The sequence below is a fragment of the Chrysoperla carnea genome, chromosome 2, assembly GCF_905475395.1.
Source record: "Chrysoperla carnea chromosome 2, inChrCarn1.1, whole genome shotgun sequence".
Classification (NCBI taxonomy): Eukaryota; Metazoa; Arthropoda; class Insecta; order Neuroptera; family Chrysopidae; genus Chrysoperla; species Chrysoperla carnea.
In genome coordinates this window covers 78,581,869-78,598,323 of record NC_058338.1, presented here as the reverse complement: position 1 = coordinate 78,598,323, position 16,455 = coordinate 78,581,869, and the positions used below count along the sequence as shown (strand labels likewise).

Sequence of the window (16,455 nt, the reverse complement as noted above, 5' to 3'; positions counted from 1 at the left end):
AAAATTAAAATTTTTCCTGTATTATTATTTACGCACCTTTTATTAAATTATGCGGAAGTACCTAGAACAATATATTTTCATTGAAGTAAAGTCATTATTATTAAATATTAGGAAAATGCAAATTATTATGCTCTGAAGCGTAACGAGGCCTTTAATTTTGTAATTTATAATGTGACATTTCTTTTCCACGCATTGGTAATTTATCTTTTTAAATGTATAATAATATGATAAAACTCCACCGTATTAAGTACATTGTCTGTTCGTTGGAGCAAAACAAATTTCTATATCGTCTTGTAGATCATGGATTTAACACGTCATCTAATTACAGGAGATATTCAAGGAAATTTCGAGGGAAATATTCAAACAGGAGAATTTTCTCTGTTTTGTGAATATACATAAATTTTTTTTTCTTTTATTAAAGCTCATTCATAGCACAACCAGCAGAGAAAAATTATTTTTCGAATAACTATAACAGATAAAATCTATCAAAGTTTGTACTTCTTTCTAGCAAAACAGAATTTAACATGGAGTTCTTATGGCAAGGATAGTGTATGACGTCAGACACTATGTCTGATCTCATCTCTGTATAGGCATGCTTTGTACACATATATATTCAAATATAGTATTAGTTTTAACTGTATTGCACTGTACTGTATACATTCTGTATGATAAATAATATATAATAGACATCTCTCTTTCCCTACTTGTACTCTAAATAAAACTGTTTCTGTTATACAAAAAAATTTAAATAACTTTGAGTAATTTTATCTCAAGAATGAATCGGTCAATAATTTTTTTTTTCAACCTAGAACAAAACATAATGAATATTCAGTTAGTTTTTTGAAAATAAAACCTTAAATGTTAATTATCCGAAATTTAATTGAATTTATCTCGAGTTAGAGACGGTCAATCGACTTCAAATTTGTATGGTAAATGTATTATTATATTCTTAATAAATGTACACAAATTAGTCTGTCGATATATGCCCATAGCGAGACAACAGCCTTAAATCTATAAAAATTTAAATAACTTATTATTATTAAGTTCTCTTTTTTAGAGGCAAGCTTTCAAAATCAATCGAAAATCAAAATATATCTGTATTGCAATAAAGCTTACAGAGTTTGGCATACATTAAACAATCGCAACATATGTGAGTTTTATTGGAGGCGTTTCCATGGTAACGATACACTAATTTAATTGTAGAATAGTATGGATGCATATATAATTGTATGAATTGCATTTATGACTTACATTGAAAATTTAATATTATTATCAGAAATTTTAAGAATAATAAATTTTAAAAATAATATTTATGCAATTTGATTTCTTATTTTCACAATTTTTTATGCATTAAGTTTAATTAATTAGTGTTTTCAATAATTTTTATTTGACATTTTCTATAACATTAACATGAAAAGAATTGGAAATTAGTCATAACAGCCTCCTTTATCGCCAAAAACTGGAAAAGCTGGCATCGATTTTATTGTCCCTATCATGACTACAAAAACGAATACAAAAATTAAAATTAAATAGCGAGAATTAAAATAAAAATCAAAATAAAATAGAGAGAATTAGTGTCTTTTTACTAATAGCTTATATATATAGATTATTTATAGTTAGTAGATTCTACCTTAATTATGGGCAAGCTTTAATTATACTAAAAAGTAAAAAATAATTTTCTTATTAGTCATTCATGCATGGCTATGTGCATTCTTGATATTTAAAATTGAACGCTTCTAGCTTTTACCAATAGTCATGTACTCACTCATAAGTACAATTATTTTCTACTTTTTAGTACAATAAAATATTTTTTTATTTAAATTTATTTTTTATTATTTTTCTTAAAAAAATTATAATACATAAAATTATAAATAATACTAATATACATAATTTATATTTGTTTTTACACAACATGCAAATTTGTATCTACATCCATATACTAGACCAGTTAAATCATCCAACAACCAAAAATTATCTGAGACAAATTTGACACAAGAAAATTTTTTATACAGAAAGTTTGTCGCGGAAACGAAGCAATGAAGTTTCAAAATTTGAACAGTAAGACGGACTTAAATGTGGTTTTCTGCATTCGATTCGTTAGAGTGTCAGGAAATTTTGTGATCAAAATCAATATATAAATAAAAAATAAACAATATGCAATTTGAATACATAATATGTATTTTATAATTATAACCGTAAATACTAAATTCACAATTCGGTTAATAGTGATGTAAATGATTCCAAACATTTTGGGATTTTTGGGGTCGATGAACATGAATATTGCAAAAGAATTAGTCTTTGAGGTACCTGGTGCAAAGGGTGGGCGGTATCCAAAACGTCTTATGGATTTTTTGGAAAATTTGTTATTTAATCGGTTCAAACTCGTTATTCGAGGTTTTTGGGCTCGCTGAACCCGAATATCACGACAGATTCGGGCACCAAGTACGTGGTGCCCCGAGGGTACCAGGTACCTCGGAGACCAACTCTACTACGATATTCGTGTCCAGCGAGCCCAACTCCAACAAACGACGGGGATACCGTTCATCTTATGCACCAGGTACCCCGAAGTCCAATTCTTTTGCAATATTCGTGTTCATCGATCCCAAAAACCCCCGTGTGACAAGTTAGGAATCATTTTCATCAATATTAACCGAATTATGAATTCAGTATATTTACGGTTAATTTAAAATGCAATTATAAAATGCATACTATTTATGCAAATTGCATATTTTTAATTTCTCATAAATCAATTTAGGTCAAAAAATTCCCTGACGCTCTTCTGTTCAAATTCTTACTGTTCAATGTTCCGAACTCTTAATATTCACACATTAATCCGTATATAGAGGTGGAATGATTGTTTCACTCTAGATTGATATAATCACTATAATATAAAATAATAAAATAATAAATTAACCTTGATTTTCAGTTTCAGAATAATTGCATAAATTTTACAAAATGTTTATAAATTAATTAAAAATTATATTTACTTATTAATAGAATACATAATAAAGAATCTTTAATTTTATTATAGTGAAATTAGCGTATAATTATTAATTATTTATTAAAACATTTTTTATTATTTATATAGTAAAAATTTATTAGTTTTTTTTTTATTATTACAAAATCAAATTGCGATTTTGGAAAAATAATTTTTTTTGACAAAAATAGAAAGATCATATTTAAGTTTTATAGAAAAACTGTTTTTATTTTTAATTTTTTCATGGTTACAGGCAGTTTTAAAAGAACTTTTCAAAAGAGAAACGTAAATACCCTACAAAAAAAATGTTCTTAAAGGACCGTATAACGTCATAATGTTAATTAATATTTGTATACGGTGTATACTATTCAATTAACATTATTACGTCACAACGATGTTTCCCTTTTGAAAAGTTCTTTTAAAACTGTCTGAAATAAAAACAGTTTTGTTATAAAACTTATGGTCTTTCCATTTTTGCCAAAAAAAAAATTTGGTTTAAAATCTCAATTATGAATTGATAGTTTTTGAAGACTTCGGTGTTTGCATTCACAAGCGTTCCAAGCAGTATCCTTGGCTTACCTCCCTCCTGGACCAAATTTTATTGGCAAAGTTGGTGCTTATATTAAAATGCAGTTGAATTTATGAAATTTTTAAAAGCTGGGTATACTCATGTTTCAATTCATTCTAATTGGAAATGATTTCTTGGTCTTGGCAGTATATGTACGAAGCAGTAAAAGGAATTTTGTTCTGATAATTTCAGATTAAAATAATCAAACAATTTTGAATTTTTCAAGAAAGGACTACTGGATAATGCACCGGAATTGCCAATACTTGGAATATGATGCCGATTATACTGGGTGTTCCAAACCACCCGTCCAGGCTGATTATTCTGAATAGTTTTTAAAAAAAATTGAAACGAAAAAACATGTATCAAATATTTTTTGAAACTCTATCTAACCATACCAAAAACACCCTCCATCCTCAACCCCTGTTAGGGGTAGGGGGTGTAACTTGAAAAAATCAAATGGAAACCCCTATTTTTTTCTGCAGATTTGGATTCTTCACAAGAAAAGACAAACATTTTGTCTAAGAAATTTTTCCCGATTTTCGGTAGATCGCGCTACAATCGACAAAAATCGTTCTTTTAGATTTGGCATAAGAATTGCGCCGTTCAATGACAAAAATCAAAACGAAAAAGTAAAAATAAAAATAAAAACACAAACACACAGAACCAAAACAAAAACAAAACAAAAGCAACACAAAAGTTAGAAATTCAACGAAAATAAAAGAGAAGCGAAAATGTCGAATTGCGGTAATTGAGGTAAACCACTAGACAATTGGGAGGATGCTAAATAAAGCTCTTAGAAAGAATTAGATATGAATCATTTTAGATTTAATTTTTTTTCAGACTTTCCAAAATAAAAAAAAACATTTTTACAAAAATAATTTTTCTAAATCATAATAAAATATGAAAAACAAAAACAGAATAGTCTTTTCTTCAAAAAAACAAAAACAAAATTGAAAATAACTATTCTCGACTCAAAAAACTTTTCTCGCCTTCACTTGAACTGCAATTCTAATGCCAAATCTAAAAGAACGATTTTTGTCGATTGTAGCGTGATCTACCGAAAATCGGGAAAAATTTCTTAGACAAAATGTTTGTCTTTTCTTCTGAAGAATCCAAATCTGCAGAAAAAAATAGGGGTTTCCATTTGATTTTTTCAAGTTACACCCCCTACCCCTAACAGGGGTTGAGGGTGGAGGGTGTTTTTGGTATGGTTAGATAGAGTTTCAAAAAATATTTGATACGTGTTTTTTCGTTTCAATTTTTTTTGAAAACTATTCAGAATAATCAGCCTGGACGGGTGGTTTGGAACACCCCGTATATTTTTACTATGATTGTCGAAGCAAAATAACCAGATAATCTTAGCGTTATTAATAAATTCTTTGAAATATATCATTAATGAAGGTTAGGTTAGGTTAGGTTATATTGGCTGTCCACGAAGGACAGACTTAGGCTATGGAGCCCATTGTGATACCATATATGTGTTTTACCACTTTTTCCGCTGATAATTTCATTTATCAGCTCCTCAATTTCAGAGACTGAGTGCACCTGCTTCATGCATATACCATGCACTAAACCAGCCCATCACAACTATTAATTAAATTAATTTTGTTGAGGCGGCGGGACTCGAACCTGCTACCCTAAGCATACCGCGGACGGAATTGGTTACGCCTTAACCAACTGAGTTAATACGGCGACGTCATTTATGAATAGACGATAACAATAATTTTTGACCACTACACCCATTGACAATCAATCATATGCCTATTAAGTCCGTACTCACTATGCAATGAAAGATGCAGTTAAATTGAGCACTTTTTTAACAGACTAACAGAAAATGGTAATCGGAAAAAATTGATCGAAAATTATATAGACCCGGAGTATTGTTGTAATTACGAGTTGGTTGGGTTGAGTTTGTCGACTATAGAGGAGTTGATTGGGTTCTGTGATTCATAGCCCTTGCGTTCAAAAACGGGACACTAGTACAGAAAATTTTTACGACCTATTTTTTCTGGTCTAAAATTTATTTCTGAAAAATACACACGCTTTCTTGCCAAAAACTTAAATTAAATTTTAAACCCTTTTTAAACTGTCAAAAACGCGAGCATCCAATTTGATGACGTAATATCGGTATCACTATACGAAATAACACAAATAAGTTTGACAGATATATTCATAGACATCTGATTATAATAAATATAAATACTGATTATCTATGGATATATTATACCCAGCTGTCTACACTGAACTGATGGTCCATGGCTCATACAGCTATTTCATCACAGCAGAGATTACTCGCCTTTTAGGTCACGTGATATACAGTTTAAAAATTACGATTTTTAATTTTAATTTTTTAATAGAAAAATGTACATTTATGACTCCAAATCAGAATGTTTAAGTATATTTTTACATAAATTTTAACTTTTTTCAAATTTCATAATTTATTTTTGACTAACGATAATACCCTATTCACATACAAATTGTGAATCTTCCAAATAAAAATGGTGATACCAGAGAGGTGCGTAAACTCTTAATATCGCACAAAGACATAATATTTTATTAAAATTGAAATATTGCAATAAAACTAGCAAGATCAGGTATGACAGATACTGTTCCTCAATTATTAAGTTTTTTTGACTCCGGCTTTTCTTTTAGTAGCGTTAATTCTAAGACCAACTTTCTTTGTCTCTAATGCGAGACCATTCAGCTTATTTCATATATCCCTGAAACTTCAGAATAAATTAGATAATATCGTTCGCAAAGCCCAAGTCTTCAAGCTTTCAATGAACTATAATCCTCTTGCTCTTTTTAGGACGAGTTCGAGTTCCATAAAGAAGATAATAGGAGAAACGATACACTTCTACTTTACCCCTTTCTTAATTTTGAAGAGTTCATATAGATAGAGTACTTATATAAAGAGTTTTTACTAAGTTAACAATTTTTCCTGGAATTTCAAAAGACTACAGACCTTCCTGAATTTTCTCTTGATGGAGGCTGACAAAAATCGTTTCTAAGTTTATGAAGACAGAGTAGAGAGTCACTTGAAATAGAGGATAATTCTGATGTCGAATTGGCCATATTATCCATAAAAATTTAAAACTAGATTTGATACCATGAAAAAATTTGAAAGTGATGAAATTATAAGCAATCAAAGATTGCATTCAAAGGTTGTCCATCTCTTTTTTGCAAAACAGCAGGTTTATATGTAATTTTTATGGGGTGATAATTAGGGATTTTAAACGTTCATATCTTGCCTACTAGTAAAGTACTAGTACTTTTCTATTCGTGAAGTGAGAACTCTTCAACTGAAGTATTAAAATTTAGTTCGATCTCCTATTCCCATAATTGATCCACAATGAGTCTTCAGAATGATACTTTAGTCAGTCCATGCTTTCTCTGACCTAAATTCATTCTGTTCTTTCGTTTGTTTTACAAGTATAACTTTACGTATTATTACACAACTTTTTGGTGGAGGTAAAAAGTGTCCAATTTACTTTATTTTCTATCACAATAATAAATAATATTTGAACATTTATTTAGTATTGTATTGTAAAATGAATGCATTAGCCGCCGTATATGGTCAGTAGTAATTTTTTATTTATTTGTATAAATATATTTTTTAAGATGAATAAATATATAAATATAATAAATTATAATTGAAAGGAAGCTGATTTTGATATTAATATAAACACTTACAGGATGTAATATAATGTTTAAGATGAAGAATGCAATAATTTTTATAAGAAATACAAATACAATTGGTCATTTTTTAACTTTCATATATGTGTATAAATATTTGAAACTTTTAAGGTATGTTCAATATTGTACATCCAAACTAAATACATATTATATTATTCCTATGTATGAACGAATACATCTGAAAATCAATTTCATGGATTTCGATGAAACTTTTAAAGTCTTTTTATAATTTCAGGAGAGCATTATTTAAAAATAATTTTTGAGTTGATTAATTATTGAAAGTTTTTTCTTGAATCAATATAGGCGGTACCCAAAGATAATATTTTTTCATTATTTTCCCTAGAAATCTATTTATACTTATATTAAGACATGAAACAACTTCAATTCCTTGATTAGTCAAATTGTGTTAAATCTTCTTCATTTCTCTAGAAATCAAATCGAATATTTCATATATTCGTATATATTAAGAAAAATTATTCGATCAAATAATTAGTCGTGACTAATAAGGGAAGGTGGCCTCCTGATTTTAGCATCGCTTCCACCATATTTGATATTTGATATTTAATTTGATTAATTTGTTAGGCCCTGGACAGCGTTATCCTTAAAAACGTGGTTCTAACACATTAAATCAATCAAATTATTATTATTAAGTAATAATATTTTAAATAACCTGATTTAAAATAGTTATTCATTAAGCTAGTTACTTATGTTAGCAATCATAATAAGTGAATTCAGGTCTAAGTTGTAATCCAACGACATGGTTTTAATTATATTTTCTTGTCAGCAAAATTAACATTTAATATTTTCATTTTTACGTCAGAATATTTAATATACTGACCTAGAAATTTTGTATTTAAAGACATTGGAAATTAATTAGAATCATGCAGTGATTATACAACTTGAAAGAACATCGTAATGATACAGTGATTATACAATTTGAAACAACATCGTTAGAATACAGTGATTATAACAACTTACAAGTTTTTACTTCAACTTAATTTGTAACAAACATCGTTAACTTTATAAATAAATAATATTTAAACTTCATCGAATAAATTTAACAATCAAATGCAAAAGTCGTATTCATTAATAAGGATTCATAAGGTCTCTCCTTACTAAATAAAAGACCTTTGGTGGCAGCATCTTCCCCTGGACCCCATACGCAAGGCAGTTACGTAACAATATATATATATATATATATATATATATATATATATATAATATTATTAATGTATTTATAATTCAATTATTACATATTATAATATTTAATAATTATATGGATATTAAATATATAATAGGGTATTCCACTATTTTTGAAAAAGTACTTCAAAATGTTGATTTTGCTAATAAAAAGCCACCAAAAATTTATTTCGGAAAAATACACACGCGAGCATCCAATTTGATGACGTAATATTGGTATCACTATACGAAATAACACAAATAAGTTTGACAGATATATTCATAGACACCTGATTATAATAAATATAAATACTGATTATCTATGGATATATTATCCCAGCTATCTACACTGAACTAATTGCAAATGGTCTATGACTCATATCGCTATGACATCACAACAGGGCTTACCCGCGTTTTAGGTCACGTGATATACAGTTTAAAAATCACGATTTTTAATTTTAATATGTTAAAAGAAAAAAGTGCTTTTATGACTCGAAATCAGAATATTTAAGTATATTTTTACATAAATTTTAACTTTTTTCAAATTTCATAATTTATTTTTGACTATCGATAATACTCTATTCAATAATTTCCATAAGCGTATAATTATTATTAACGTAGTAAACATTGTCTTTGTTGAAACTTATTATAATCATATCCATTTTTCTTATATAAACCGAACAAATTTGAAAATTGTACAGGCTTTTCTCTCAAAATTCCCTTCTCCATCAGTAACAATTCCAATATGATCGGATAAATCATTCGAAATTTATCACCTGACAAAAAATTTAATCTACGTCTATAGCCCTAAAACTACATTATTACAATGTAGTACCTCGGCAAGTGAAATTCGAAATTGGATTAGCATTTGTGTAGGCCTTTTCGATCTTGTTATAACGTTCACAACGATTAGAAACTTTATAGAGTTTTTTTTAGACAATGCCGCAAAGAAATCTTACCAATGTAAGTATTAGTTATTATTGTATGTATTAGGTATCTAAACAAAAAACGATTCTTGTCGCTAATTCATTTGAACTTGTTCCCGTCAGCATTGTAAGTGTTATGAATCAATTCGATTTATACTTCTATCGAAGCCATATCCTATAATGAATAAATTACAGGAGTGCTTAAACAAATACCTTGAAAAATATGCCAATTTTGCTATTTTATCCCGCATGATAAAATAGTCCTGACAATAATACAAACAATAAAATAAACCTAAAATTAGACGACTTTAAAGTTTCAGAAATGGATACAACCTCAACTAGCAGTTTATATTATAGACCGTGAGACATCACGGTTTTTTTTTTAAATCGAGACGAGTCTACAAAACTTTCCTCTGAGATTTTTTTCGAAAGTCCTGCGTTTTCAAATTAGCATGAAAACATCTTATTAACCGAGTTATCGGTCTGAAAAAATCCAGCAAGGAATTTGTTGGACACTAAGACCACTTGATAACATTAATAAAATACTGCACTGATGAGCTTGTATTTTATTAATGTTAGAACATTATTCCGTACTTAAGTATTTTTGTTTTTCCATACATACATAATTCACTTTTGCTGAATTGTTTAATAATGATAAATGTTATCAAGTGGTCAAAGTGTTCGAAAAATTCTCTTCTGCGTTTTTTCAGATCTCAAATATGAAGTCATCATGCTTATTTGAAAACGCAGTACTTTCGATATAAATCTTCGACGAAAGTTTGGTGGATTCGTCAAAAAGAAGCCACTAACGAAATTTCAAGTATGTATTTATCATTTAAAAGTATGTTGTGGTCCACGATCTATTAGGTACTCTTACTGCAATATGTATGATATATGAATGTCATGTGAAGATTTCATCTCCAATAGATTAAATTTTTAAGTAGGTATTACCACAAATAGTAATATATTACTACTATTAAGATGTTTATTAGCCTACATCTATTTTTTCATAAAAATGTAATTATTTCAAATGAAAAGCACACAAACTAAGGTACTATAAGTAAGATCTATATTACTTACTTACTTTAGTGGAAAACTCGCAAATGCACTTATTTATATAAATTATAGCTATAATTTTATAATGTACTATAATAAATGCGACATTATTAATATCATTTCACACGATATGCTACTTAAAAAAATTAAACTGCCGTGAATCGTGAGATAATATCACGAGGTAACGTTTAATTTTATTGACAAAATCTTGAATTTATCTTGAGTTTTGTTCATGAGCTAAGTACTTATTGGATTAAACCCACGCACATACAGTCTACAATTTTTCAGTATGAATATTACTATAAAATACATTTCTTCTAGGTTCACAATTATGAACAAGAATGAGCACGTAGCACAGTGGAATAATTATATCAAATTTCTGGGCCGAAAATTGATTCAAAAGACTATTTAAGACCAGGTAGATTGCGGCTTACATAATAGGCGGAAGCGAGATTGAGGTAGCTCAAGTGACCTGTTGGAGATGGAGTGGTTATCTAACTACACCAAAAAACAACTTTCAATGTAAAACAAAAGAATTGAGTTTTCTCTTTTGTCCAGAAATTTGATATAAAGACTTCACTGTGCGTAGCTTTGAACAAGCTATAACATAAGTCCGATAATTAATAAATATAGTATATAATTCATTAATGAATACATGAGAGTATCAATCGATAGAAATATTTTGCAACTAAATAATATTGGTGATTATTTAATCGATCGAAATGTGAGTAATCATTAATCAATGAGTTAGAAGTGTGATTGAGTTCACAAACTAACTGAAAAGTAAAATTAGTCACAGCTAACTTAATTTTAAAATAGTTGCATATTTACGCTCTGGACTTTATGTTTGGAGACTTCCTAATATGTTTGTGTAAAATACACTTAAAGCATATACGCTGGGACCCTAAAGGTGGTGAACTATGCCTGGTCAGGATGAAATGAGGAAAACTCTGATGGAGGTCTGTAGCGATTCTGACGTGCAAATAGACTGTCGAAACTGGGTAAAGGGGCGAAAAACTAATCGAACTATCTAATAGCTGGTTCACTCCGAAGTTTCTTTCAGGATAGCTGGCTTTCAGGATAGAGTCTGGTTCGGTAAAGAGAATAATAACGACCTCAACCTTTGCTCAAAATTGAAACGAGTGAGATATTTTGCTTGCTTAAAAACATAGTTGCATAATGTGGATATGAGAATATATATATCATTATATATATGTGGATCGGAGTACCAAATGAGCAGAACTGGCGCTGTGATATGAACCAAACGTAGAGTTAAAGTGTCAAAATTCATGATTTTGGGATACCATGAAAGGCGTTGGTTGCTTAAGACAACAGGGGCCAAGGAGGGCATAATCCGCTAAGGATTCGAAATCAGCTACTTCTGAAAAGAAATGGCGTTGAAACTTCACGCTTTTACTCTATTATTAGTTGATATTTTCGATAAAAAATTTCTCTTTTATCATGAAATCTTAACGAGTATGAAAATCGTGATGTCCACGAAACTATAGGCCGTGGGGATATCTGGAGCCGCCATCGGTACAGATCTTGATGGCAGTAGCAAATACTCTGACAATATAGAGGACTGAAGAAGAATTTTCAGCATTTTCAGTTCTCGTAATAAATAAAGTAACACCATTTTTTGTATAATTAAGCATTTATTGAAGCTGCCACACTTTTATAATAGAAAGTATGGCCAAATGTAATCTTCTTACCCAAACATAAAATACAAAGCAAGCAAAAATTCTGCTTAATCTTCCTTAAGTATATTAAGAACATTTTTAAAGAATATTGTTACAAATAATAGCCTGTTTGAAAAATTTACAAGTTTCAAGTCTCATAAATAAACCATAAATTAAATTAATTGTGTGGTGTTGGAGCAGGGCAGTATACAAATCTTTGCATTCAGGATGTGTATAGGTATTCATTATTTTACCAACGATTTAAAAATTGTTTCTACATAATTAACTATCATGTTTTGGCTTTTGTAAAATTTTCCTATTTTGAATCAATTAATTTCAAAATTAATTTTGTAAGCAATAAAAGTTTTAAATTAACAAATCTATATCATTTTTACTCTTATTCTAGAATTGATCAATTAATTTGCGACTGAATAGATTAAACACAGGATTTTAAAACAAAATAATACAGTCCACTTTCGAAATAAAAGAATTAAAATACATAATTTTTTTTGTTGCAAAATACAAGAAATTTAAGATGAGCCTGGCAAATTTCAAATTGCTCCGCCAGCTTAAAATTGATGATTTTTGTTTTCAGCTCTTGTTATCACTGTCGACTTTGATAAGTATGCCGACGCATTGAAACCATCAAGTTTCAAAATATCGGATGTGCTGCTTTGTTGAGTAACGCACAAAATAATTGATATCGAATAAATAATTAGCTTCTTATTCGCACCATGCGTGAGTTTTATTGGAGGCGATTCCATGGCAACGATACACTACTTTAATTATAGAATTGCATGGATACATATATAATTGTATGGATGGCATTTATGACTTACATTGAAAATTTAATATTAATGTCTCTTATTTGATTTCTTATTTTCACAATTTTTAATGCATTTAGTTTAATTAATTAGTGTTTTTCAATAATTTTAATTTGACATTTTCTATAACATTAATATTTAAAGAATTGCAAGTTAGTGATAACAGCCTCTTTATCTCAAAAATTTTTCACGGGAAGCGCTTGCATCGATTTTATTGTCCCTAACATGACTACGCACACAACGAATAAGATAAAGTAGTAATCATCAATTTTAAACTAACGGGACTATTAAAAATTTGGTAAGCTCCTTAACTCATAAAAAAGGTATCTAAAATGTTTACCTTAAGACCCATTTACAATTTGACTAAATTTTAATAAAATACTCAAAAATCTAAATTAAAAAAAAAAAAAAAAAAAGAAACACTTACCTCATGATATTAAGTACTTTGAATGAAATGAAAAATGCCGTAGAAAAAATTTTTTCATTTATTTTCCAAAACAACACGCACCGAAAATTAATTCCACTCGATAATTCAATATCAAACTATTCTTTTAAGCCCAAAAAAAATATTAATAAAAATCACCACTTAAAAACCACAAGTTATTTTCTTATAACAATAAAAATAAAACCGCACTAATATATTCCAAAAAAAACACAAAAAATAAAAGAGAAAATATTATTTTTGAAGCAAAATATTTAAATAAAAGAAATCTATTCTTTTTATTGATTGTAAATGTCGGTCGGTCGGTTGAGTCGGCTCAAAACAAAGCGACAATCAAAAACAATATCCTCTTGTCCTGTTACAAATAGATGATGATTATATACTTGATTTAGAAGAACTCTACAACAATGGTTGTACTATATGGCATTATAATAATAATATGAGAGTATGTATGATGATAATAAATAAATTTAAATTGATGATTGAGCAAACACGTCGGTCAAATTGTGAGGTATATTTTATTTGTAATAATTGAATTTATCAAATATGACTTTAACTATACCTCCTCGTAATTCGTTTTAACATTTATATTATGTGTATATGTTTAAGAGGAATTTTTATTGGATCAAAATCGTCACAATGTCCGGCCCGGTCGGTCATAGAAGCACAAACTCTCCCTTCTGGTCAGTACCTAGTTGTAATATAATAATAATATTATTATTTTATGAATGAATATATTAAATACTAATGATAATTAGCTTTATATTCAAGGTTTTTACTTCTGTTTTTTATTTTATGTTTGTTCTTTTAATTCATTCGTTACAAAAAAGGTTTTTTGGGATTTATTTTTAGACCATGGGCGTCGCCAAAGGAGCAGGAAGGTAGGGGAAGCTGTCCCTCTCTAGAGATGCACAAAAATGGCTCAAAGCACCCACGAATTTTTAAACAAAAAATTTTCTCCCAAAAGTGTACGCCTTTATTCCTATTAATATTATCAAATGAATTTAGTTTGGATTTCTTGGATCCTGAGGTGAAAACAAAGTTATTTACGAAAAAAATTTTCAAATAAAAGTTTGATTTTTTATAAGAAACATTTTCTAAACTGAAACTTTTGTTCTATCTCTTGTGGCTTACAAGATGGATTATACGGATCTAAGACCAAAAAGACCAAACTTTTGAACTTAAACTTACTTCTTGGGTCCTGAGCACGATAAAACTTTCAGTTCGATATCTCTTTTCGTTTTTGAGTTATTGTGTTAATGGACAGACAAACGGAAATGGGCTAATTAGGTTAATTTTAACAATATCTTTATATCAAAATTTTGTTTTTAGCATCAAAATATCTAAGCGTTTGATATATTTCGAATAAAGGGTAGAAAAACTAAATAAAATCATTTTAGTCAGTGTCTGTGAAACCCCAAAATTTAACTCTAGATCCAAGCCAGTTTTCATATAAATTAATGGTAAAATATGTCGAATTTTAAAATAAAAAACAAATTTTGCGTTTTTGCCCTATATTTTAACTTGATATCATACTTTTCCTATTCTCCATAAATCAGCTTGTCCCCACCCCTATATGCCATCCGCTGGCAACGCTCTTGTTTTAGACCATATAAGATTCAGTTAAATTTGCCTCATTTTCTCGTTTATAAACTTGCAGAAGACTAAAAACTATTTCAGTTAAGTGAAAACATCCAAGGTATAATGACAAAATAAGTTTTCGTTTTACATTTTCAGGGTCCTGAACTTACTTGACCATTTATAGACATTAGGTTTATATTTTTTGTGAGCCATACGCCCTTGCGGCATAAATTTTTATATTTTCGATTGGTAAAAAACTTCTAAAGGCAGAAAATTTACCTGTTTTCTTAGAAAATCATATCCTTATTTTAACCATTTGCAAGCTTTATTCCTATCATTTTCTGATCCTAAATGTTAACATAAAATTTATTGGACACATTGGATAGAGCAGACAAATATACCGGAGCTGTCTAGAAAAATTGTAACAATTTTTTCAAATGGTTTACAGAAATCGCCAAAATTTTCCCTCATTCTGGGTAAAAGAGTCTAAAACAAGAGCGCATTTAAAGAATTTTAAAAATAACAATTACATGAAAGTTGTCGCCCTGGTAGCTCAGTTGGTTAAGGCGTAACCAATTCCGTCGGTATGCCTAGGGTAGCGGGCTCGATTCCCGCCGGCGCAACAAAAATTAATTTAATTACTAGTTATGATGGGCTGGTGTAGTGCGTGATATATGCATGAAGGAGGTGCACTCAACCTCTGAAAATAATTTAGGAGCTGATAAATGAAATTATCAGCGGAAAAGGGTGGTAAAACACATGTATGGTATCAAAATAGGCTCTATAGCCTAAGTGTGTTTTTCATGGACAGCCAATATAACCTAACCTAACCTAACCTTACTTAACCTAACCTAGCCTAATCTAACCTAACGCGAAGGTGGATACGTTGAGACAAAAAGGAACTGAAGATAGTTGTTGTTACTTACGTCAACAATAATAATAATTATATTTTTAATATAATTTATAAAAAATAGATGTTCTGTAATTAATTATTTTGTCAGATATCATGCATTAAACGTGTAAAATCAGCAAATAAACATTTGAAATATCTGGTTAATTAGGATAACAGATAACGTTTTTTATAAGTAGGATTTGCAAAATTTAATTTAAAATGTGGTTAAAACATTCCTATCGTTAACAATTCATTCTGAAACAGTTAACTTCAGTTCGTTTTGCCTCTCCGTATCCACCTTCGCGTTCCTTTCATGTAATTTTTCTTTCACAAATGTCAAGTGCAATTTGGATGGCGAATTATCGTGGTGTAAAAACCATGAATTGTCTTTCCAAAATTCCTGCCTTTTTAGGCGGATAGCGTTACGCAAATGACGCATAACGTTCAAATAATATTCCTTGTTGGTTGTTTGACCGGGCTCAAGGAATTCATAATGCACAACAAACGCGCGCAGTTTAAATCCAAAGTTCACCTTATTTTTTGAACACAGTATATTATGTATATTTGATTTTAAGTAAAGATATAAGTAATTTTTTCCTGTAAAGAATTCCATAAAATACGCTATAAGTTGTTAT

General features: G+C 29.2%; 1 protein-coding gene across 1 annotated transcript in view; it reads right to left on the bottom strand.

Moving 5' to 3' along the window:
- LOC123293530 (synaptic vesicle glycoprotein 2C-like) overlaps nucleotides 1-13,465 on the bottom strand; it is a 91,177-nt gene extending 77,712 nt beyond the window's left edge. Inside the window, exon 1 of the mRNA XM_044874388.1 lies at nucleotides 13,333-13,465. The gene's annotated coding sequence lies outside the window, so the exon portion shown is untranslated. The remainder of the gene's footprint in view (nucleotides 1-13,332) is intronic.
- Nucleotides 13,466-16,455: the final 2,990 nt, after the last annotated feature.